At 46.5% G+C, this 23589-nt stretch overlaps 2 protein-coding genes across 8 annotated transcripts in view; one reads left to right on the top strand and one right to left on the bottom strand.

Moving 5' to 3' along the window:
* LOC144593369 (mechanosensitive cation channel TMEM63B-like) overlaps positions 1-23589 on the bottom strand; it is a 179389-nt gene that overhangs the window by 99245 nt on the left and 56555 nt on the right. Inside the window, exon 2 of one of the 7 annotated variants that reach the window (XM_078398832.1) lies at positions 5363-5435. The exons of the other annotated variants lie outside the window; for them this stretch is intronic. The gene's annotated coding sequence lies outside the window, so the exon portion shown is untranslated. The remainder of the gene's footprint in view (positions 1-5362; positions 5436-23589) is intronic. 7 annotated transcript variants of the gene reach the window in all.
* mrpl14 (mitochondrial ribosomal protein L14) overlaps positions 1-23589 on the top strand; it is an 84520-nt gene that overhangs the window by 22655 nt on the left and 38276 nt on the right. The window lies entirely within an intron of this gene.

Raw genomic sequence — 23589 nt, 5'->3', positions numbered from 1 at the left:
TGTAGGTTAATTGGCTGGGTAAATGTAAAAATTGTCCCTAGTGTGTGTAGGATAGTGTTAATGTGCGGGGATCGCTGGGCGGCGCGGACACGGTGGGCCGAAGGGCCTGTTTCCGCACTGTATCTCTAAATCTAAAATCTAAATCTAAATGCTGAAAACTATATTCTGTGCTCTGGTATTTTTCTCTTTGCTCCACCTGCTGTACTTATGTGTGTCTTGATCGTACTCATGTATTGTATAAACTGACTGGATAGCACTCAAACAAAAGAAGAAGGGTTTCAACCTGAAACTCCTATTCCTACACCTTTTCTCCAGAGATGCTGTCTGACTCGCTGAGTTACTCCAGCCTTTTGTCTATCTTCAGCTTTTCACCGTATCTCTGTATGGGTGACAATGATAAACCAATACTCTAATACAATTTCCATTTCTGTTTGTTGCGTTCAAGAAAAAGTAAATCATCCTCATGACTCAACTCTTAGTTCAGGCTAGACTTTCACTGGAGCCAAAGTCAGCTTGGTGACAAGAGGTTGAATGGTGGACAGTTCTTCTGAATGGAAGTCTGTCACAAGTGGTGCACTGCAGGGGTTGCTGGTGGTATTTGTTGTTGGTAACATTTAGAGGAAGCGACTCGCATGAGAAGGTAGGCACTCTGAACACAAAGTTTGCAGAAGGGGTGGAAACTGATGGAGTTATGGATAGCGAAGGCAGCAGTCTAGCTATACTGCAGGGCATGGATCGGATGGAAAACTGGACAGAGTGGCGGCAGATGAAATTCAATCCGGACAAGTGTCAAGTTATGCACTTTGGAAAGTCAAATACGTGTAGGATTGTATAGAATAAAGTGCAGGCATGGGTGTGATGTTGATGTGTGGAGGGAGCTTAGGATGCAAGTCCATACTTCATTAGATGAGGCAACACGGGTGGATAGGGTGGCCAAGGCTGCATTTTGGTATGCTTGCCTTCAGAGGCTGAGGGATTGAATGCAAGAGTTGGAACGCCACATCCAAACCACCATTTAGACTGTACTCTAGTAGGGGGCACAGTTCTCATGGCCATGCTACAGGGAGGATGTGGTCACAAGAGAATGTACAGAATAGATTCACCAGGCTGGAACCAAGGAGATTGGATAGGTAGGAAAGAACCTACCTATCCTTTGCTGCCTTACAGCGAATGCAGCGCCGGAGACTCAGGTTCCATCCTGACTAGGGGCGCCGTCTGTACAGAGTTTGTACGTTCTCCCCGTGACCTGCGTGGGTTTTCTCCGAGATCTTCGGTTTCCTCCCACACTCCAAAGACGTACAGGTTTGTAGGTTAATTGACTGGGTAAATGTTTTAAAAAAATTGTCCCTAGTGTGTGTTGGATAGTGTTAATGTGCGGGGATCGCTGGGCGGCGCGGACCCGGTGGGCCGAAGGGCCTGTTTCGCGCTGTATCTCTAAATCTAAAAACCACAAATGCTGGTTTAAATCGAAGATAGACACAAAATGCTGGAGTAACTCAGCGGGACGGGCAGCATCTCTGGAGAGAAGGAATGGGTGATGTTTCGGGTCGAGACCCTTCTTCAGACTGTCTGAAGGGTCTCAACCCGAAACGTCACCCATTCCTTCTCTCCAGAAATGCTGCCCGTCCCGCTGAGTTACTCCAGCATTTTGTGTCTATATTACAGATTGGATAGGGCAAGGCACTCACTGGAACATAGGAGGCCGAGTGGGGGAACCTTAAGCGTGGTTCATAAAATCACGAAGGCCACAATTATGACCGATAGTCTTTTGCAAATGAAGCTATATTGCTTGCATTAAAAAAATACAGGGATTCACATTTAGAGTTATCGAGTCAGAGTCATACAGCATGGAAACAGGCCCTTCGGCACAACTTGCCCACACTGACCAACATCTATACTAGTCCTACCTGCTCACGTTTGGCCCACATTCCTCTAAACATATCCTATCCATGTACCTGTCCAAATGTTTCTTAAACGTTGCAATAGTAACCACGTCAACTATCTCCTCTGGCATTTATTCACAAAATGCTGGAGTAACTCAGCAGGTCAGGCAGCATCTCAGGAGAGAAGGAATGGGTGACGTTTCGGGTCGAGACCCTTCTTCAGACTGATGTCAGCGGGGCGGGACAAAGGAAGGATATAGGTGGGGACAGAAAGACAGTGGGAGATCTGGGAAGGGGAAGAGAGGGACGGAGGAACTATCTAAAGTTGGATTCACAAAATGCTAGAGTAACTCAGCAGGTCAGGTAGCATCTCAGGATCACAAAATGCTGGAGTATCTCATATTTGTACCAGCATCTGCAGTTATTTTCTTACATCTCCTCTGGCAGCTCGTTCCATACACCCACCACCTTTTGTGTAAAAGATTTATCCCTCGGGTTCCTATTAAATCTATCCCCCCTCAACATAGTCCTCTGGTTCTCGATTCCCCTACTCTGGGCAAGAGACTGGGCGTTTACCCAATCAATTCCTCTCATGATTTTTTACACCTCGAAGATCATGCATGATCCTCCTGCGCTCCAAGGAAAAAAGTCCGAGCCGGCTCAACCTCTCCCTGTAGCTCAGGACCTCGAGTCCTGGCAACTTCCTCATAAATCTTTTCTGCACTTGACAACATCTTTCCCAAAACATGGTGCCCAAAAATCAACACAATACTCTAAATATACGATTGATACTTGAGATATATTTTTAATTGCAACTCCGAAGAGCGAGGAATAACAATTTTCCAGGAATTCAACTGAACGTACTTCACCTACTACTAAGCTTGGTCTTCTCAAGCATCTTCACAAATGCTCACTGCATAAACCCACCATCACATCCTCATTCCCAATGGTCTTGAGTGCAACAGCCTAACAAATATCTTCACCAAACGAGACCCATTTCAAGTCACCTGTTATATTCCAGAGCACGTGCATATCCCGGGATTTTAATCTCTCGTTAAGCCTCAATAACCCTGTGTCTAATTCTGGTCATCACACATTAAGAGATTGTGAAGATCTGGAGACCGTGCAGAATAGATTTACTGGAACGGTGTCAGGGATGAAGATTATCACACAAGGTTAGTGTAAGGAGGATTGAAATATGTTTGAGATGTTGTAGACACATGGAACTGCAGATGCTGGTTTACCAAAATAAGACTCTAAGTGTTGAAGAAGGGTCCCGATCCAAAACGTCGCCCATGCATGTTCAGCTTAATTTAGTTTAAAGATGCAGCGTGGAAACAGGCCTCCAGCCCACCGAGTCTACGCCGACCAGCAATCCCGCACATTAACACAAGCCTACACACACTGGGGACAATTTACACTTACACCAAGTATACAAACCCAAGCTAATTAATCTACAAACCTGTACGTCTTTGGAGTGTGGGAGGAAACCGATCTTGGAGAAAACACGCGCGGTCACGGGGAGAACGTACAAACTCCGTTTAGACAGCACCCGCAGTCGGGATGGAACCCCGGGTCTGCAAGCGTTGTAAGGCAGCAACTCTACCGCTGCGCCACCGTGCCGCCCCACGGTGCCGCCTCTGTTCCCCAGAGACAGGAGGAAAATGGAGCGCCTGGAGAAAATCCACGCGGTCACAGGAAGAGCGTACAAACTCGATACAGACAGCACCTGTAGTCAGGGTATTTATTCACAAAATGCTGGAGTAACTCAGCAGGTCAGGCAGCATCTCAGGAGAGAAGGAATGGGTGACGCTTCGGGTCGAGACCCTTCCTCAGTCTGAAGAAGGGTCTCGACCCAAAACGTCACCCATTCCTTCTCTCCTGAGATGCTGCCTGACCTGCTGAGTTACTCCAGCATTTTGTGAATAAATACCTTCGATTTGTACCAGCATCTGCAGTTATTTTCTTATAGCACCTGTAGTCAGAATCGAACCCGGGTCTCTGGCACTGTAAGACAACAACTCCACGGCTGCGCCACCGTGCCGTCTAAAAATTCATCCCGAGTTACCACAGCACCGTGTGCCAAGTTTGAGAGAATGCTTGTTAGAGCTAAACAAATAGAAGCTAAGAGCTCAGATCATCAACTTGCAACATTAACACAGGTTCCTTCAACATAGATGCTGCCGAAATGACCAAATGCTTCCAGCATTTCCCGCCAATTCAGTTTCCCAGCATCTGCTAAATTTTTCTTCGATACCCATCTACTTCTGTGAGCAAAAGCTGATTTACTACTGATGACTCAGAGGCTGCATTGCAAGCAATCATCCTTTGTTGCACACAGGAGATGGTAGCCACGAAATATCGTCTCCAATAAGCAGTTTAATAGCTTCAGCAGTTTAGATGTCTACAGAGAATCAATTTCAACATTAAAAGCAAAGCCAAATTCTAAAGAAATAATCTCTTTTTGTTGCAGATGGCACGAAAGTGGGTGGCATCATAGATAGTGAGGTGGTTATCAAAAATTGCAGTAGGATCTTGATCAGTTGGGCAGGTGGGCTGAGGAATGGCTAATAGAGTTTGATTTTTAACTCGTACCTTTCATTAATTTGTTCTTTGTACCTTTTCATACCTCTCGAAGGTATTTATTCACAAAATGCTGGAGTAACTCAGCAGGTCAGGCAGCATCTCAGGAGAGAAGGAATGGGTGACGTTTCAGGTCGACACCCTTCTTCATACCTCTAGGTTTCCTTTCCCCAGACTCTATCTGAATGGTCTCAACCCGAAAGGTCACCTATTCCCTTTCTCCTGATGCTGCTTGACTCACTGAGTTACTCCAGCATTTGGTGTCTATTTTTTTAATATAGATGAGTGTGATGCATTGCATCTTGGGAAGTCAAACCAAGTCAGGACCTTCACAGTGAATGGCAGGGGTGTGGGGAGCATCGTAGAGCAGAGGAATCTAGGAGATAGACACAAAACGCTGGAGTAACTCAGCGGGACAGGCAGCATCTCTGAAGAGAAGGAATGGGTGACGTTTCGAGTTGAGATCCTTCTCGAGGAGTGCAGGTACACAGTTTCATGAAAATGGTGTCACAGATAGATAGGGCAGTCCAGGCGGCTTTCAGCATTTTGGTCTTCATCGGTTTGATTTGATTTAGAGATACAGCGCAGAAACAGGCCCTTCGGCCCACCGGGTCCGCGCCGCCCAGCGATCCCCGCACACCAACACTAGTCCTACAACCCACTAGGGACAACTTTTACATTTGCCCAGCCAATTAACCTACATACCTGTACGTCTTTGAAGTGTGGGAGGAAACCGAAGATCTCGGAGAAAACCCACACAGGTCACGGGGAGAACGTACAAACTCCGTACAGACGGCGCCCGTAGTCAGGATCAAACCCGAGTCTCCGCCACCGTGCCGAGTGTTAAGAGTATTGAGTAGAGAAATCGGGAGATTATGCTACAGTTGTACACGAACCGTGAGGCCAAATTTGGAGTATTGTGTTCCGTTTTGGTCACCCTTGGTCGCTCTCCTACGAGTCGTTGTTAAGCTGAAAAGGGTAGAGAAGATTTATGAGGATGTTGATTGGTTTCGAGGGGTATAAGAAAATAACTGCAGATGCTGGTACAAATCGAAGGTATTTACTCACAAAATGCTGGAGTAACTCAGCAGGTCAGGCAGCATCTCAGGAGAGAAGGAATGGGTGAGACCCTTCTTCAGACTGAGGGGTAGATGGCTGGAGTAAGTGACAGAGGCTTAGAGGTGAAATGGAGAGGTTGTAGATCTTGGATTTAATTTGCAATGTTGAAAGAACTGTAGGCCAAAAATGGGCCGCAGCCTATTTATAATTGTGTGGCACGGCGGCGCAGCGGTAGAATTGCTGCCTTACCCGAGACCCGGGTTCAATCCTGACTACGGACAGTATCTCTATGGTTTACACGTTCTCCCTGTGACCACGTGGGTTTTCTCCCAATGCCCCGGTTTCCTCACACATCCCAAAGACGTGCAGGTTTGTAGGTTAAATGGCCTCAGTAATTTGTCCCTAGTGCGTGGGATAGAATTAGTGCATGGGCGATCGATCAATGGGCAGCGCGGACTCGGTGGGCCGAAGGGCTTGCTTTCATGCTGGATGTACAAACTAAACTAAAATGTAATCGGGAGCTCGGCAACCAGACTGGTGCTTTTATAACTAACTTCTCTCAACTTTATTTGGGTTACAACCAACTGATAACGGACGGATATCTATCTAATCGGGACATGAAGACCTGAATTAATAAAGCAAGTTTTACAATTTCAGGAATGCTTTGAGGTCTACGCGTCATTTTCAAAGGCAAAGTTTGAGTAATTAGTGCTGCAGGGGTCACAAGGTATCACAAAATGCTGGAGTAACTCAGCGGGTCAGGCAGCATCTCTGGAGAGAAGGGATGGGTGTCGTTTCGGGTCGAGACCCTTCTTCAGACTGATGTCGGGGGGGGCGGGACAAAGGAAGGATATAGGTGGAGACAGGAAGACAGTGGGAGAACTGGGATGGGGAAGGGGGAGGGGAAGGGAGGGAATTGCTGCAGGTGTGTGTTACTTTGAAATTTAAGCACTTTTTATAAAAAGTCCAGAAATGAGAAGCACCAGGTGATTTAGGTTTGTTGAGGTACCGTCACCAAGGGGGGTCAAGGAATATTCTCATTCTAGAGTCATAAAAATTAATGCCGCTTTTCAAAGGCCTCGCTGGTTTACACCATTCCCCTTCTCCATCCAGAGAGCTCAACAAACCACACACACACACACACACACACACACACACACACACACACACACACACACACACACACACACACACACACACACACACAACACACACACACAACACACACACACAGAGAGGGTGGTGGGATGCGCTGCCAGGGGTGGTGGGGACAGACAGGGGTAGTGGCATTTAAGAGGCTTTTGAACAGGCACATGGATTTACACGGAATGGAGGGATACGGATCACGTGCAGGCAGGGGAGATTAGTTTAGTTTGGCATCATTTTCGGCATGGACATTGTGGGACAAAAGCCTGTCCCTGTGCTGTACTGTTCTGTGTTCCATGTACTTTCAAAATGTTTAATAGTTTTATCTCAAAATATGGTCGTAAGCGATTGGAGTAGAATCAGGCCATTCAGCCCATCAAGGTCTACCTCGCCATTCAATCATGGCCGATCTATCTCTCCCTCCTAACCCCATTCTCCTGCCTTCTCCCCACAACGTCTGACACCCGCACTACTCCCCCCTGATTCTTCTAAACTCCAGCGAGTACAGGCCCAGTGCCGGCAAACGCTCATCATAGGTTAACCCACTCATTTCTGGGATTGTTCTTGTAAACCTCCTCTGGACCCTCTCCAGAGCCAGCACATCCTTCCTCAGATATGGGGCCCAAAATTGCTCACAGTACTCCAAATGTGGCCTTACATGTGACTCCAAATGTGACTCTATAAGGCGCCTTATAGAGAAATCAAAATAAGTAGGAAGTTGTCGTCTGGCCTCGGTCCGGTCTCGACCCGAAACGTCACCCATTCCTTCTCTCCTGAGATGCTGCCTGACCTGCTGAGTTACTCCAGCATTTTATGAATTTAGGCGCCTTATAGAGTCTCAGTATTACATCCCTGTTTTTGTATACAAGCTCTCATGAATAAGAAAGCGTGTGGCTTCTTTATTACCGATTCGACTAGCAGATGTACGTTTTGGGAATCCCGCACCAACACTCCCAAGTCCTTTTGCACCTCAGATTTCTGGATTGCCTCCCCATTTAGAAAATAGTCTACGCCAAATCTAAATATCAGTTTTAGAAGATGCCCGCAGCTGGTATCAGCAGCCAAATTCCTGGACACGTGTGAAAACCCACAAGATGAAGAGGTGAAACATGTGAAGATTAAGGCAGACACAACATGCAGGAGTAACTCGGCGGGACAGGCAGCATCTGTGGAGAGAAGCAACGGGTGATGTTTTGGGTTGAGACCCTTCTTCAGGTCTGAAGAAGAAGGGTCTCGACCCAAGACGCCACCCATGCCTTCTATCCAGAGATGCTGCCTGCCCCGCTGAGTTACTCCAGCATTTTGTGTCTATCTTAAGTGTAAACCAGCATCTGCAGTTCCTTCCTATACATAAAGACGAAGGCGGCCTGAACCGCACAATACGAGATCATTCAAATAAAAGGCAGCAGTATTCCTAACGCACAACATTAGCAGAGGAGGTGGATAAATACCGAGCTGCGAGAGGAGGTAGTTGTGGAAGTTACGTAAACAACATTTAAAAAGACATTTGGATGGATACATGGATAGGATAGATTTAGAGCTAGATGGGGTAAATTCGGGTAGGTGAGACTATCGTAGATGAGTTATCTTGGTCAGCAGGAGCAAGTTGGGCCGAAGGACCTATTTCTGCGATGTTTAACTATGTTTCCATCACAGAGTCAAGGATGCAGCACAGAGTCCAGCCGTTTTAGATCATACGCACAGCGGTAGAGTTGCTGCCTTACAGCAAATGCAGCGCCGGAGACTCAGGTTCGATCCTGACTACGGGCGCCGTCTGTACGGAGTTTGTACGTTCTCCCCGTGACCTGCGTGGGTTTTCTCCGAGATCTTCGGTTTCCTCCCACACTCCAAAGACGTGCAGGTTTGTAGGTTAATTGACTGGGTAAAATGTAAAAAATTGTTCCTCGTGTGTGTAGGATAATGTTAATGTGCGGGGATCGCTGGGCGATGCGGACTCGGTGGGCCGAAGGGCCTGTTTCCGCGCTGTATCTCTAAATCTAAAAAATACAGGCCATCCACACTAATCTCAGTTAAAGTTGATTAATTTAGAGATACAGCGTCCTTCGGCCCATCGAGGCCACACCGACCATCGATCTCCTGTACACTAGTTCTATGTCCTACACACCAAGGGCAATTTACAGGAGCGAATTAACATACAAACATGCACACCTTTGAAATGTGGGAGAAAGCCCACGCGGTCACGGGAAGAAGGTGCAAGTTCCGCACAGACGAGTGTGCGCTCTCTGGCGCTGTGAGGCAGCAGCTCTACCACTGCGTCGCTGTGCCACCATTTTAACAAGGCTCGACAACCGTTTTTTAAAGGACATGTGAAAGTGCAGACGGGTCTCCGAGGGATTTGAGTTTAGCACAGACAGAACGTAAGCACAGCTGCCTAGCGCAACAGGGTACTTTCCCCCACTGTTTCAAGGAAGCCTCATTCATTGCAGTCCTCAGGTAACACACACAGTCTCATGGCCACTGCCTACTGACCCTAATATTCACCATAATCAAACGCTTTAGAAGATTAATACTGGCTCACAACTGCACCAATGTCATCGACAACCCAAATGGTTTGTAATGTGTGTCCAGGAAAAATAAGGAAACTCGAAAAGGATAAAAATAAGGAAACTAGAAGTAAGGAATCCCTTATTTCTAAGAAAATAAAAATATCATAGACTCTCTGAGGGTAACTGACATCCCATTTCGCTTCCCCAATCCCGCCCCCAGTCTATCTCATTTCTACCACTGACAGGGTGCGTTTTATAAAAGGCTAGAAAAGTTAGCATTCAACTGCCAAGTTTTAACTTTCGCTAATTTCCTCCCTTCAAGTGATGTCGTGCCCTTTCCTCTGGGCTCTGTCAGATTTCTCGAGTGCATGCAATCCTTGGTTTTTGAGCTTACATTATTGCTCCGCTAGTGTAACTACCATCGACGTGTTGGTACAGATTCTAATTGCTTCACCTGTAATGAATGCCTTTATGTAGTATATCTAAAATTGGTAATTCAATATAATGATCTTCCTGGGGTTCAACTGATCTCGAACTTCTGTGAACACTGCCACCCAATATACAGTGTAACAATAATCTTACAATGGATTAGAAATACGGTACTATCAGTTTCTGCTTTCACTTTTTCTTACACCCAGACTAACATTAAGGAGGATCTCGACCCGAAACGTCACCTTCTCCTTTTCTCCAGAGATGCTGCATGACCCGCTGAGTTCTTCCAGGTCTTTTGTGTCTATCTAACATTAAGGAGGCTTTCTTATAGTGCCTGCAATTAATTTACGAATATTCAAACTGAATAGAACTGGTAGAGCTGCTGCCTCATGGCACTGGGGACCCGGATTCAATCCTGACCTCGGGTGCTATCTGTGTGGAGTTGGCACGTGTGCCGATTTCCTCCCAGGTCACAAGACGACCAGGTTTGCACGTTATTTGGCCTCTGTAAAGTTGCCCCTTGTGTGGAGGGAGTGGATGAGAAAGTGGAACTAGTGTGAATGGAAGATCAATGGCCGGAGTGGACTTATAAACTGGTCTCCATGCTGTATTTTTCAATCAATTCAACTAATATCTCAGCCACTTTTCCTGGACCAGCCATATCGAAGCAAAGGTCAAGAAAGCATACCAACGCCAAAGAAGGCCTAGAATGTTTGGCATGGCCCCAACAACTCTCACCAACCTCTATAGAAAAACTTTACCTTGCACTAAATGTTGATCCCCTTATCCTGTATCCTACTGTCGATAGCTTGATTCTAATCATGTACAGTGCCGTCCATAATGGGGGGGGGGGGGACTATGTATAAACACTGCTGTAAATTCTACATGGTGAACCCAAAATGTATAAAAACAGCCTTTATCACAATCTGACAATGTGCACTTTAACCACATGCAATTTTTTCCTATTACAAATCTCAAATTGTGGAGCACAGAGGCAAATAAATCCTGCTGAGCCGGATGGTCACATCGCACAGTGAACCGGCACAGATCTACTTGCACTTTATTCCGTTTTAAAACTGTTCTAATTTGTTTCATTGGGTTGTTTAATTTAATACTGATTTGGCTAATTGATTTATTGCATCGTATGGGAGGCGCATTCCCAATCTCGTTGTACCCCTGTACAATGACAATAAAGATATATTGTATTGTATTGCATTGATAGGTCTTTGTCCCAAACATTATGAAGGGCACTGTACAAGTCTCCCCACTGACTGAATTGCATGCAACTAAGAAAAGTTTTCCCCTATACTTTGGGATACGTGACAATAAACTAAACCAAATTAAAGTAATAATGAACATTATTATCTGGCTTTTAATGGCTGAAAGAAACGAGCCATTTCAAAAAGATACAAAGAAAACTCAGTCAGTAAAGAGTTAAACGTTGGACTAAAAATGAATCCAGGAAATGCTTACAATGCTATTGCACAACTTCACACAATTAATAGAAACATAGAAAATAGGTGCAGGAGGAGGCCATGTGATCGTGGCTGATCATCCACAATCAGTAACCCGTGCCCGCCTTCTCCCCATATCCCTTGATTCCGCTAGCCCCTAGAGCTCTATCTAACTCTCTTTTAAATTCATCCAGTGAATTGGCCTCCACTGCCTTCTGTGGCGGAGAATTCCACCGATTCACAACTCTCTGGGTGAAAGTCTTTTCTCATCTCAGTTTTATATGGCCTCCCCTTTATTCTTAGACTGTGTGGCCCCTCCCTGGTTCTGGACTCCCCCAACATTGGGAACATTTTTCCTGTATCAAAAATCAGGTAACTTCAATGTAAACTAAGTGGGTTTGGGAACTGGGGTTTAAGACGGGCACAGAGTAGGGAGTTACTGGACAAACAGTAAAGGCAATGCCATTTACAAACAGTACACAATCTCAGGGGTCATTACACTGGATTAGGACAGCGGGCAAGGGCTTAAACCCAATGGAGCAAGCTGTAAAACTGCATTTTATTTGATTAAAGGCACAGAATGGAAACAGGGCCTTCAGCCCATGCCTTCCCACTAGTTCCATGTTATCCCACACGCCTTCCCACTAGTTCCATGTTATCCCACATGCCTTCCCACTAGTTCCATGTTATCCCACAGAGGCCACAAAACCGCATGTCTTTGGGATTTAATCTTAATTAAATAGGGATGGCTTGGTGGTAGAGTTGCTGCCTTATAGCACCAGAGTCCTGGGTTCGATCCTGACTATGGGTGCTGTCTGTACGGACTTTGTATGTTCTCTCTGTGACACGATTTTTCCACAATCCAAAGACATCCAGGTTTGTAGGTTAATTGACTTTGGCACAAATAGTAAATTGTCCCTAGTGTGCAGGATAGTGCTAGAGTACAGGGATCGCTGGTCGGCACAGACTCCGTGGGCCCGTTTCCGCACTGCATCTCAAAAAATGTTCCTAATGTTGAAAGACTGGAGCGACTAGGCTTGTATACACTAGAATTTAGAAGGATGAGAGGGGATCTTATCGAAACGTATAAGATTATTAAGGGGTTGGACACGTTAGAGGCAGGAAACATGTTCCCAATGTTGGGGGAGTCCAGAACAAGGCGCACACACACACAGACGCACACACACAGACACACACACAGCAGACACACACAGACACGCAGACACACACACACACAGACACACACACAGCAGACACACATACACAGACACACACAGACACAGACATAGACACAGATATAAACACAGACACACACACACACACACACACACACACACACACACACACACACACACACACACACACAGAGACAAACACACAGACACAAACACAGACACAGACACAAAGAGGTGGTGGTGACAGATACAATACTGACATTTAAGAGGCTTTAGTGTAGACACATGTGAGTGGAGGGATTGTGGATCGTGTGCAGGCAGATGAGATTAGTTTAGCATCATGCGCGATACATGAGGCGAAGGGCCCGTTCCGTGCTCTACTCTGCGTTCTATTTTCTAAGAGCCGAAGCCCTGTACACAGTAATCCAGTTGTGGCCTCACCAGCGCCCTATATAACTAAAGCAATGCTGACACTGCATGCAGGAAACAAAAATATTTCAAATACCTTGAACAAAACAAGAAAAGTGGTTTGAAAATAATATTTTCTTGGTTAAACTTGTGTTTTGAAGGGTGCTCTTTGTCTTTGATATACCATTTGGCAATCGAACTTTTCACATTTCACAATCTAACAGCAGGGGCAAAGGGCAAGTTTTTATTAACACCAAAATACATTCCCTGCCGTATCATCAACTTTTTTTTCAATCTCATTTCAAAGACACTCCAGAGACAAGAAGAACTGACTAGATAAACCTCATTATTGCAATGACGCATCTCAATGCCATTTTACTGATCAGGCAGCACTTGCCAGTTAAGTCAGTTTACAGCATTCCTTGACCAAGTTTGGTTTAGTTTAGAAATACAGTGCAGAAACAGGCCCTTCAGCCCACCGACCAGTGTTCGTGCTCACTAACACTATCCTACACTAGGGATCATTTTACATTTATACCAAGCCAATTAACCTACAAACCAGTACGTCTTTGGAGCGCAGGAGGAAACTGAAGATTTAGATGTTTAGATTTAGAGATACAGCGCAGAAACAGGCCCTTCGGCCCACCGGGTCCGCGCCGACCAGCGATCCCCGCACACTAACACTATCCTACACCCACTAGGGACAATTTTTACATTTGCCCAGCCAATTAACCTACAAACCTGTACGTCTTTAGAGCGTGGGAGGAAACCGAAGATCTCGGAGAAAACCCACGCAGGTCACGGGGAGAACGTACACACTCCGTACAGACGGCGCCCGTAGTCGGGATCGAACCCGAGTCTCCGGCGCTGCATTCGCTGTAAGGCAGCAACTCTACCGCTGCGCCACAGTGCCGCCCGGTAGATCTCGGGGAAAACCCATGCGGTCGTAGGGAGAACATACAAACTCCGTACAGACAGCGCCTGTAGTCGGGATCAAACCCGGGTGTCTAGCGCTGTTACGCAGTAGCTCTACCGCCAGGCCACCGTGCCGCCCCAACTGTTCAAGTACCCAAATGTTTACGACAGCTATTTCCAAGCTGTGATTTACACCAGGAATTGACTGGTAACATGTTTGCTTGTAAGCATTGCTCCAGATGACGAATGCCAGGTGGATATCCAGCCAATGTCAGGTCACTGCCAAGAAAGAGAACCCTCGGAGCAAAACTGCGCTGCAAAATTGAATGTGTGAGGTTATCACACAGCTTCTGGAAATAAGGAGCAGATTTATCACAGAGACATGGAGTTGCAGATGCTGCAATCTGAAAAGCAAAGTACAAAGTGCTGGAGTAACAGTGGGTCAGGCAGCATCTGCGGAGGGAAATGGGCAAGTGATGTTTCCGGTTGGGACCCTTTTTCACTGATTGTAGAAAGGGGGGAGAACTGGAGAAGAGAGATGGGAGCGGGGGAAGGCCTGGCAAAGGTTGGTACAAGTAAGGGAGGTTTCATGGGCAAATGGGCAGAGTAGGAGACAAAGGCAAGAGGTGGAAAAAAAGACAACTGGATGCCAGATTAAGAGAGAGGGGCGAGGGGGAAGCCAGGCGGGGAGATAAGGGGGAAGACAAAGTTCTGAAGTAACTCAGTGGGTGCAGTCTGAAGGAGGGGCCAGAACTGAAACGCCGTCAGTCCGTTCGCTATACGGATGCTGCCTAACACGCTGAGTTCCTCCAGCACTTTGTGCTTCGCTCAAGGTTCCAGCTTCTGCAATTCCTTGCGTCTCAGTCTCAAATGAATGAAGCCCCCGGTTTGAGGGAGTGGTTGCCCAGGCTTTAGATCTTGTGCGTCCTCATTGCAGTGTTATTGCAGAGCGGAAGGGACAAGTCTGGACCTACTAGTTTCTGCTCAGTAAGAAAATAACTGCAGATGCTGGTACAAATCGAAGGTATTTATTCACAAAATGCTGGAGTAACTCAGCAGGTCAGGCAGCATCTCAGGAAAGAAGGAATGGGTCAGAAGAAGGGTCTCGACCCGAAACGTCACCCATTCCTTCTCTCCTGAGATGCTGCCTGACCTGCTGAGTTACTCCAGCATTTTGTGAATAAATAGTTTCTGCTCAATGATTTAGATTGACGGTTGGAATTCTGGACGTGATCGCGGCAATACTGTGGCAAAGCTAAGAACACAATTTGGCCGCACCAGAAGTAAAACAAGGTGCAAACTGGCAAAGCCCTGCTGGCAAAAAGATCCAGTCCACTCACGGAAAAGAAAACTGCATGTGTGTGAAAAGAAAGCTGCTATGAACCGGTCCTGCTGAGCCGGATGGCCACAACGCATAGATCAACTTGCACTTTACCCTGTCCAAAACTGTTACAACTGTTCGTTTCGTTGGGTTGCTGCTGTCTAAATTACCTAAATTAGTGCATCGTATGGGAGGCGCATTCCCAATCTCGTTGTACCCCTGGGTACAATGACAATAAAGATATATTGTATTGTATTGTATTGTATTGTAATTGCCTCATTGGTAATGAAAGGAATTTGAAGAGGCATGTGGCTAAATTACTTAATTATACCTCCAGAAACAATACAGTAATAAAACTGGGCCATAAAGCAATCAGTTGACTTGGGTTATCCAGAGAGCTGATTCTAATTGAGTGCAGCATTAAGTTTATAGAGATCTGCTCAGGAAATCTGATTAAAGTAGAAGTGGCTGAGGAACGTTTAATAGCAAATCCTTCAGAACAAGCAGGGGTTTACACAAGTCGATCTCAAATCCTTTCCCTTGATTTGGGTACAGCACTGACATGTATTCTGACAAGTTGTAGAACACTAACCTGTTGGTTCTCAAACACTGACCCAACCCGATTATTATGTGTTTAAGAAGGTATGTGGGAATGATTTCAGTGGGACAGGAGCAGGCAGAAACAATGGGTCTGCCAGGGCGGTTCTGTTTATGGATTTCGCGGAGAAGGTAAAACCAGGCCTAGCGGGGCTGGGGAACGATAAGGTTGGACGCTGTGGAGGGCAGTGATAAAATCAGAAGATGGTGTTTTGCAGGTCTGCCATACAGGGAGAGATTGAGTAGGCTATATATCATCGAAATAACTGTTAGAGGGCTTTTCGGGGGAGAGACTGAAAGGACGTGTTCCCCGATCAGGCGATCACTCAGTGATCACTCAGTAGTCACTCAGAATGGATCGCTTAGGAGCTAAACAGAAAAATATGACATAAGGCAAGGCATGAATAATTGACCAGTTCCTGATATCAGCATTTCCTCAGGGGGTTACTGAAAAAATGTCTTCATCCCAAGGGTGCTGAAAAGTCAGAATTCTCCACACAGACCATTGATTGCATTCAAAATTGGGATTGATATTTTATTTTATTTTTTTATTTTTTTTATTTTTTCATATTTCAGATACAGCGCGGAAACAGGCCTTTTTGACCCACCAAGTCCGCACCGCCCAGTGATCCCCGCACATTAACACTATCCTACACACACTAGGGACAATTTTTACATTTACCCATTTAATTAACCTACAAACCTGTACGTCTTTGGAGTGTGGGAGGAAACCGAAGATCTCGGAGAAAACCCACGCAGGTCACGGGGAGAATGTACAAACTCCTTACAGTACAGCACCCGTAGTCAGGATCGAACCTGAGTCTCCGGCGCTGCATTCGCTGTAAAGCAGCAACTCTACCGCTGCTCTACCGTGCCGCCCTGCCGCTACCGTGATAGGAGGAATTACCAGGGATAAGGGGGTGTGGAAGCAAATGGCGCCGAGGTAGAAGGTGAGCTAGGATCTTGCAGAATGGCAGAGCAGGCTCCAGGGGCCAAATGGTCCACTCCTGATACAACATCGGTCAATATCTTTGCGTAGCAACAGAGTCAGTCAGAAAGAAATTACAGCACAAGGAGGCCATTTGACCCATTTAGTTCTGCGCAGGGCAATTCCGTCAGTTTTCATTGCCCTACTAACTCAACAATCCTGCAATTATCCCCAAAATGTCCATGTATCTTTTTGATATCACCTCCCTTAAAGGTCAGCAAGATCAAGGTCCGCTCCACTCACTGCACCATTAGGTTCTCGTGCATCCTTCCTTATTCTCTTGATCCCATCCAGAATTCCAATCGTCAATCTAAATCATTGAACAGAAACTATTTATTCACAAAATGCTGGCGTAACTCAGAAGGTCAGGCAGCATCTCAGGTGAGAAGGAATGGGTGACGTTTCGGGTCGAGACCCTTCTTCAGACTCAGGTTCGATCCTGACTACGGGCGCCGTCTGTACGGAGTTTGTACGTTCTCCCCGTGACCTGCGTGGGTTTTCTCCGAGATCTTCGGTTTCCTCCCACACTCCAAAGACGTACAGGTTTGTAGGTTAATTGACTGGGTAAAAATTGTCCCTAGTGTGTGTAGGATAGTGTTAATGTGTGGGGATCGCTGGGCGGCGCGGACTCGGTGGGCCGAAGGGCCTGTTTCCGCACTGTATCTCTAAATCTAAAAAAAACTAAATACAATCTACCTTGTACTAATCCGTAACCAAACCTTTCCAAGTACACGTAACTTTTATTTCCCTTAACGATCGTTTGTAAATCCTTCCTTACCGCCAATGTCGAAGTGACCAGCTTATGGCTGCAGGAATGTCCTTGCACCTTTGAACAGCTGTGTTATATTGCCACTTCACAAACCTCCGTCACATTCAGCATACCAAGGAAATATTGGAAGATAACGGCAAGCTTCCACTCCAAGCAAGTCAAGTCAAGTCAAGTTTATTTGTCACATACACATACACGATGTGCAATGAAATGAAAGTGGCAATGCCTGCGGATTGTGCACAAAAAAGAATTACAGTTACAGCAGAAAAATAAAGTTAATAAAGTTAATATAGTGTAGACAAAATTTAGTAACTGGAGTTATAAAAGTTGACAGTCCTGATGGCCTGTGGGAAGAAGCTCCGTCTCATCCTCTCCGTTTTCACAGCGTGACAGCGGAGGCGTTTGCCTGACCGTAGCATCTGGAACAGTCCGTTACTGGGGTGGCAGGGGTCCCTCATGATCTTGCTTGCTCTCGATCTGCACCTCCTGATGTATAGGTCCTGCAGGGGGACGAGTGTAGTTCCCGTGGTGCGTTCTGTAATGTTGCCGGACAGGATGCTCTCTACAGCCCCAGAGTAGAAGCAATGAAGGATCCTCAGAGACACTCTGAATTTCCTCAGCTAAGATGGTAAAGGCGCTGCTTTGCCTTCAATAGCAAAGGTTTGCAGATGCTGGATTACACGAAAGGACACAGAGTGCTGGAGTAACTCAGGGGGTCAGGCAGCATCTCTGGAGAACACGGATAGGCGACGTCAGGGCCCGTCTTCAGGCTGATTCAGTGTGCTGAGTTGCTCCAGCACTGTCTCATTTCACCGTAAAGCAAGGCGCCGATGCAGTTGGTCTGCACTAGGGAGCCCCCCCCCCTCCGCCCCACCTTCACCGGCTCACGTGGCTGTTGTTGCAGCTCACCTTTGTAGCCTCTGGGAACAACGCTTTCTTCGGGCTGCTGCCAACGACAGGACGCGCTAGCTCACCACGGGGCTCCCTCCCCTCTCACCAGCTGCCACTTCCAACGTGGAGCACGTCGGTGACTCCGGGGGTGAGGAGGAGACGTGGAGGGGAAGGGGGGGGGGGGGGGGGGGTGGGGAAGCAAGTGGACAGAGCAACAGGAGGAGGAGGAGGAGGAGGAGGCCGCAGCAGTTGAGTGGACAAAGCGATGAAAGAAGCAGCAGCTGGCGAGAGGGGAGGGAGCCCCAAGTTGACCAAGCACGTCCTGTCGGTGGAGGCGGCCTGAAGCCAGCGCTGTCGGCCAGGGTCTACAACGTGAGCCCCAGGAACAGCCACTTAAACAGGACCGCACAGTGAGTGACCGTACAGGACCACCTTGGGGCCTTGGAAGCCTGCACTCTACCTAAGTGGCCGGGGAGGTGGTGCGGGCTAGGGTCCATCCGCTCCAACCAGAATCCATAAAAACATGGAAAGTAGGTGCAGGAGAAGGCCATTTGGCCCATCGAGCCAGCACCGCCATTCAATATGATCATGGCTGACCATCCAGAATCAGTACCCTGTTCCATATCCCTTGATTCCGTTAGCCCTGTGATCTATATCTAAGTCGCTCTTGAATGCATCAGGTGAATTGGCCTCTACTGCCTTCAGTGGCAGAGAAATCCGTTAGTGGTGCTCCCTGGCTTACGAGGCTTTGACTTGCGATATTTCGACTTTGCGATGTGGCAAATGGCAGCGACCCGCATTTAATGTATTAAATGCATTTCGACTTACGATATTTTCGGTTTCCGAGGGGTTTCTTGGAACGGAGCCCCATCGTAAGCTGAGGAGCACCTATATATAGAGGTCTGTTAAAACAAGGGTTTATTTACTGTTTATTGTTGTTTAATAAACAACAAAACAGTTCAGTATGGGAAAAAATGCAAAGACAAAATCAATGCCCCCCTCACCCCCAAGTCTACATTGCTCAGAGCTTAGTTGGAGGTTGTGGCATTTAATGGTTGTTGGGAGGAAGCTGCTCCAAACTTGGACGTTACAGTTTTCAGGTTCCTATACCTTCTTCCCGATGGCAGGTGTGAAATGAGAGCTTGGCGAGGCCTCCATTTTGACTGGTCTGCAGCGACTGCTGTGGGTCCTAAGAGATGGTGGGATCCATCTACACACCACAATACAACTATCAATCTAGTGTTGCAAACACAACTATTAAATGAGTATATGATCTGCTTTCTTCTAAAATTAGTGACTAAAGCAGTGAACTGCAGCCACAGCGGTAGTTGGCCAGCAATTTCTAACGGTCAACACAGGCCAACTAGCTCACCACCTACAGAATGTTATTTATAAAGGCTTTAATTAACGGCTTCCTCTTTCACATTAGAGGTAATGAAAGACTGGCTTCTTGTCTCATGGGTTTAAATATAATTCTCATTCAAAGAGCCAGATTTAAATCCCAGCGAGTCCAATCCTCAAACTTTACCCTTTGTGATTATAGCTTGCGGAAATTAATGCCTCTTACTACTTACAAAGTCATCATTTAAAAAAAAATCCCAACACATTAAAATGCTAGAATGTAGGCTGCGATTAAAAAAAAAAATTAAAATCTGAATATTTTGCAAACAAAGCAAAAATTCACTGTTAACAAACCTGTCAGAGGGAAAAATGACTGGGAACTAGAGAAATATTAGATTTTTAAATCATGCAACTGTGGAAGCATAATCAATTTTCTTGGTGTTTCTTTTGTCCTCTCATTTGGTTTCCCAGATATGGGACTAATCTTGATTTATTTTGCAATTGTGAACAGATTTACCATTGATCAGTGTGATCAAAAACATGAACCGCAACTTGCATTCTGCTTAAAAGGTAGCGCAGTTGATACGGAAGTCCGGAGTTTAAGAAGAATGAGGGTTGATCTTATTGCAAATCAATATTTGGGGAAGATTTAACAAGTTCAATCCAGAGAGGATGCTTTGCCTCATGGGAGAGGTTGGAAATGAAGAGCTTCTTCTGAGTAAGGGGTTGACCAATACCGCGGCACGGTAGCGCAGCGGTAGAGTTGCTGCCTTACAGCGAATGCAGCGCCGGAGACTCAGGTTCGATCCTGACTACGGGTGCTGTACTGTAAGGAGTTTGTACGTTCTCCCCGTGACCTGTGTGGGTTTTCTCCGAGATCTTCGGTTTCCTCCGACACTCCAAAGACGTACAGGTATGTAGGTTAATTGACTGGGTAAATGTAAAAATTGTCCCTAGTGTGTGTAGGATAGTGTTAATGTGCGGGGATCGCTGGGCGGTGCGGACTTGGTGGGCCAAAAAGGCCTGTTTCCGCACTGTATCTGAAATATGAAATATGAAAAACTGAGCTGAGATAAAGAGAATATCGAAGATAGGCATAAAAAGTTGGAGTAACTTGGCAGCACAGGCAGCATCTCTAGAGAGAAGGAATGGATGACGTTTCGGGTCGAGACCCTATCTTCGGTTTAAACCGGCATCTGCAGTTCCTTCCTACACATAAAGAAAACGTCATTCTTCTAAGCTCATGCACCCAATGCAAGGTCTCGAAAGTCTTCGCTTACAGGATATGGGTAGCATTTGCTGCACATTCCTAATTGCATTGAGGTGGATTTAGTTTAGAGATACACTGCAGAAACATGCCCTTCGGCCCACCGAGTCCGTGCTGATTAGTGACGCACCTCCCCCCCCACCTACACTAACACTATCGTACACACACGAGGGACAATTTACAATTTTACCGAAGCCAATTAACCTGCAAACCAAAAAGCGTCTTTAGAATGAGGGAGGAAACCGGCGCACCCGGAGAAAACCCACGCGGTCACGGGGAGAATGTACAAATTCTGTCCAGACAGTACCTGTGGCAAGGATTGAACACAGGTCTCTGGCGCTGTAAGGCAGCTACTTTACTGCTTTGTAAAAGAACACAAAGGACACAAGCAAACAAGTTTCTCCAAGACCTCTTAGGATTACCAAAGCCCTTTGGTAAAACACAGTCAGGTAGAGTCCCAGACCCAACAGTTTAGATTTCAGAGATACAGCGTGATTTGGCCCGAGTCTGTGAAGATCAACAATCATCTGTGCACTAGTTCTATCCTACACACCAAGGACAATTTACAAAAGCCAATTAACCTACATACCAGCACGTCTTTGGAATGTGGAAGGAAACTGGAGCACCTGGAGAAAACCCACGTGGTCACAGGTGTTGACATTTTCGTGTGAGAACGTGGAGAAACTTGTTTGACAGTTTCCTTGTGTGCCGCTGGTCTTCTACTAATCCACTCACTACTTCTGGCTAATTATCTTGCTGCCAATTATGACTGGGCCTGCAGAGGGCTGTACCCAATTATTCATTACAATTTTGCTGGGAATCTCCAAAGCTGCATTTGATCAAACGTTGTTCTGGACAGCAAAGGAAGTCATGTTCAACTTGCCTTTTGGCAGTCAGGTCTTTTTGTTTTGTTTGTGACTGATCCAAAAATGCTGGATCCACTGAGTGCTGGAGTTAAGCAGACTTGGCCAAATCCAAACTGAGTAACAGTGACAGACACAAAACGCCGGAGTAACTCATCGGGACAGGCAGCGTCTCTGGAGAGAAGGAATGGGCGACACCTCTGGAGTGGGATATTGCTGTTTTGCTTTGATAGGGGGTATTGGCAGGACGGATACCGGGCTGTTTCCCGCGTTGAGGAATCTCAAACAACTGGGGCTGATTTTCAGAACAAGGGGATGCCCGTTTACGGCCAAGATGAGAAGTGATTTCTCTCACAACGTCGAGAACCTTTTCGCAGCTCGCTGTTGCGGAGATATATTCAAGGAAAAGATGAAAAAAACATAACAAGGGAGTCATGGGGTATGGTGAGGTGGAAAGAAAGTGGGCAGAATCAAGATTGAATAGACAATAGACAATAGGTGCAGGAGGAGGCCATTCGGCCCTTCGAGCCAGCACCGCCATTCAATGTGATCATGGCTGATCATTCTCAATCAGTACCCCGTTCCTCCCTTCTCCCCATACCCCCTGACTCCGCTATCCTTAAGAGCTCTATCCAGCTCTCTCTTGAATGCATTCAGAGAATTGGCCTCCACTGCCTTCTGAGGCAGAGAATTCCACAAATTTACAACTCTCTGACGGAAAATGTTTTTCCTCATCTCCGTTCTAAATGGCCTACCCCTTATTCTTAAACTGTGGCCCCTTGTTCTGGACTCCCCCAACATTGGGAACATGTTTCCTGCCTCTAACGTGTCCAACCCCTTAATAATCTTATATGTTTCGATAAGATCCTCTCTCATCCTTCTAAATTCCAGTGTATACAAGCCTAGTCGCTCCAGTCTTTCAACATATGACAGTCCCGCCATTCCGGGGTAAACATATGCATCACGCCCTCAATAGCAAGAATATCCTTTCTCAGCTACAACCTTACTGAATAGCAAAGCAGAATCAGAAATGGCTTCCTCTTGTTCTTCTTTCTTAGGACACTAGTGTGGGTGATACCCTAGACTACCCTACCCTAGTGACGATGGTTGTCGAAATTCACAGCAGCACCTTGTTCAGCTGAGCAAATGGGCAGAGGAATAGTCAATGGAGTTTAATGCAGAGAAGTGCAAGATGTTGCATTTCGAGAAGTCACAGTGAATGGCAGTACCCTAGGGAGTGTTGTGGAGCAGTGGGATCGAGGAGTGCAGGTACATAGTTCTCTGAAAGTGGTGTTACAAGTAGACGGCAAAGGTGGCTTTTGGTACATTGGCCATCATCAGTCAGTGTACTGAGTAGAGTAGTTGGGATGTGTAGGAAGGAACTGCAGATGCTGGCTTACACCGAAGATAAACAAAAAAATGCTGGAGTAACTCAGCGGGACAGGCAGCTGGAGACAAAGAAAGGTGACGTTTCGGGTCAAGACCCTTCTTCAGGCCGAGAGTCAGGGGATGCTATGCCACAGTTGTACAAGACGCTAGTGAGGTCACAATTGGACTATTGAGTTCATTTTTGTTCACCCTGCAACTGGCAATGCATCATTAAGCTGGAAAGAGTGCGAAGATGATTTACAAAAATGTTGCCAGGATTCAGGGCATGAACTAGAGGGAGAGGTTGGGCAGGCTGGCACTTGGAGCATAGGCAGCTGGAGGGGTGATCATATAGAGGTGTATGACCCAAACAGTCTTTCCAGGTGAGACAAAGGTTCACCTGCACCTCCTCCAACCTCATCTATTGCATCCGCTGCTCTAGATGTCAACTTATTTACATCGGCGAAATCAAGCGCAGGCTCGGCGATCGCTTCGTTAACACCTGCGCTCGGTCCGCATTAACCAATCTGATCTCCCGGTGGCCGAGCACTTCAACTCCCCCTCCCACTCCCAGTCTGATCTTTCTGTCATGGGCCTCCTCCAGTGCCATAGTGAGGCCCAC

This window comes from Rhinoraja longicauda, chromosome 5, assembly GCF_053455715.1.
Source record: "Rhinoraja longicauda isolate Sanriku21f chromosome 5, sRhiLon1.1, whole genome shotgun sequence".
Lineage (NCBI taxonomy): Eukaryota > Metazoa > Chordata > Chondrichthyes > Rajiformes > Arhynchobatidae > Rhinoraja > Rhinoraja longicauda.
The sequence above is the reverse complement of the archived record's forward strand: the minus strand, read 5'-3'. Positions and strand labels throughout refer to the sequence as shown.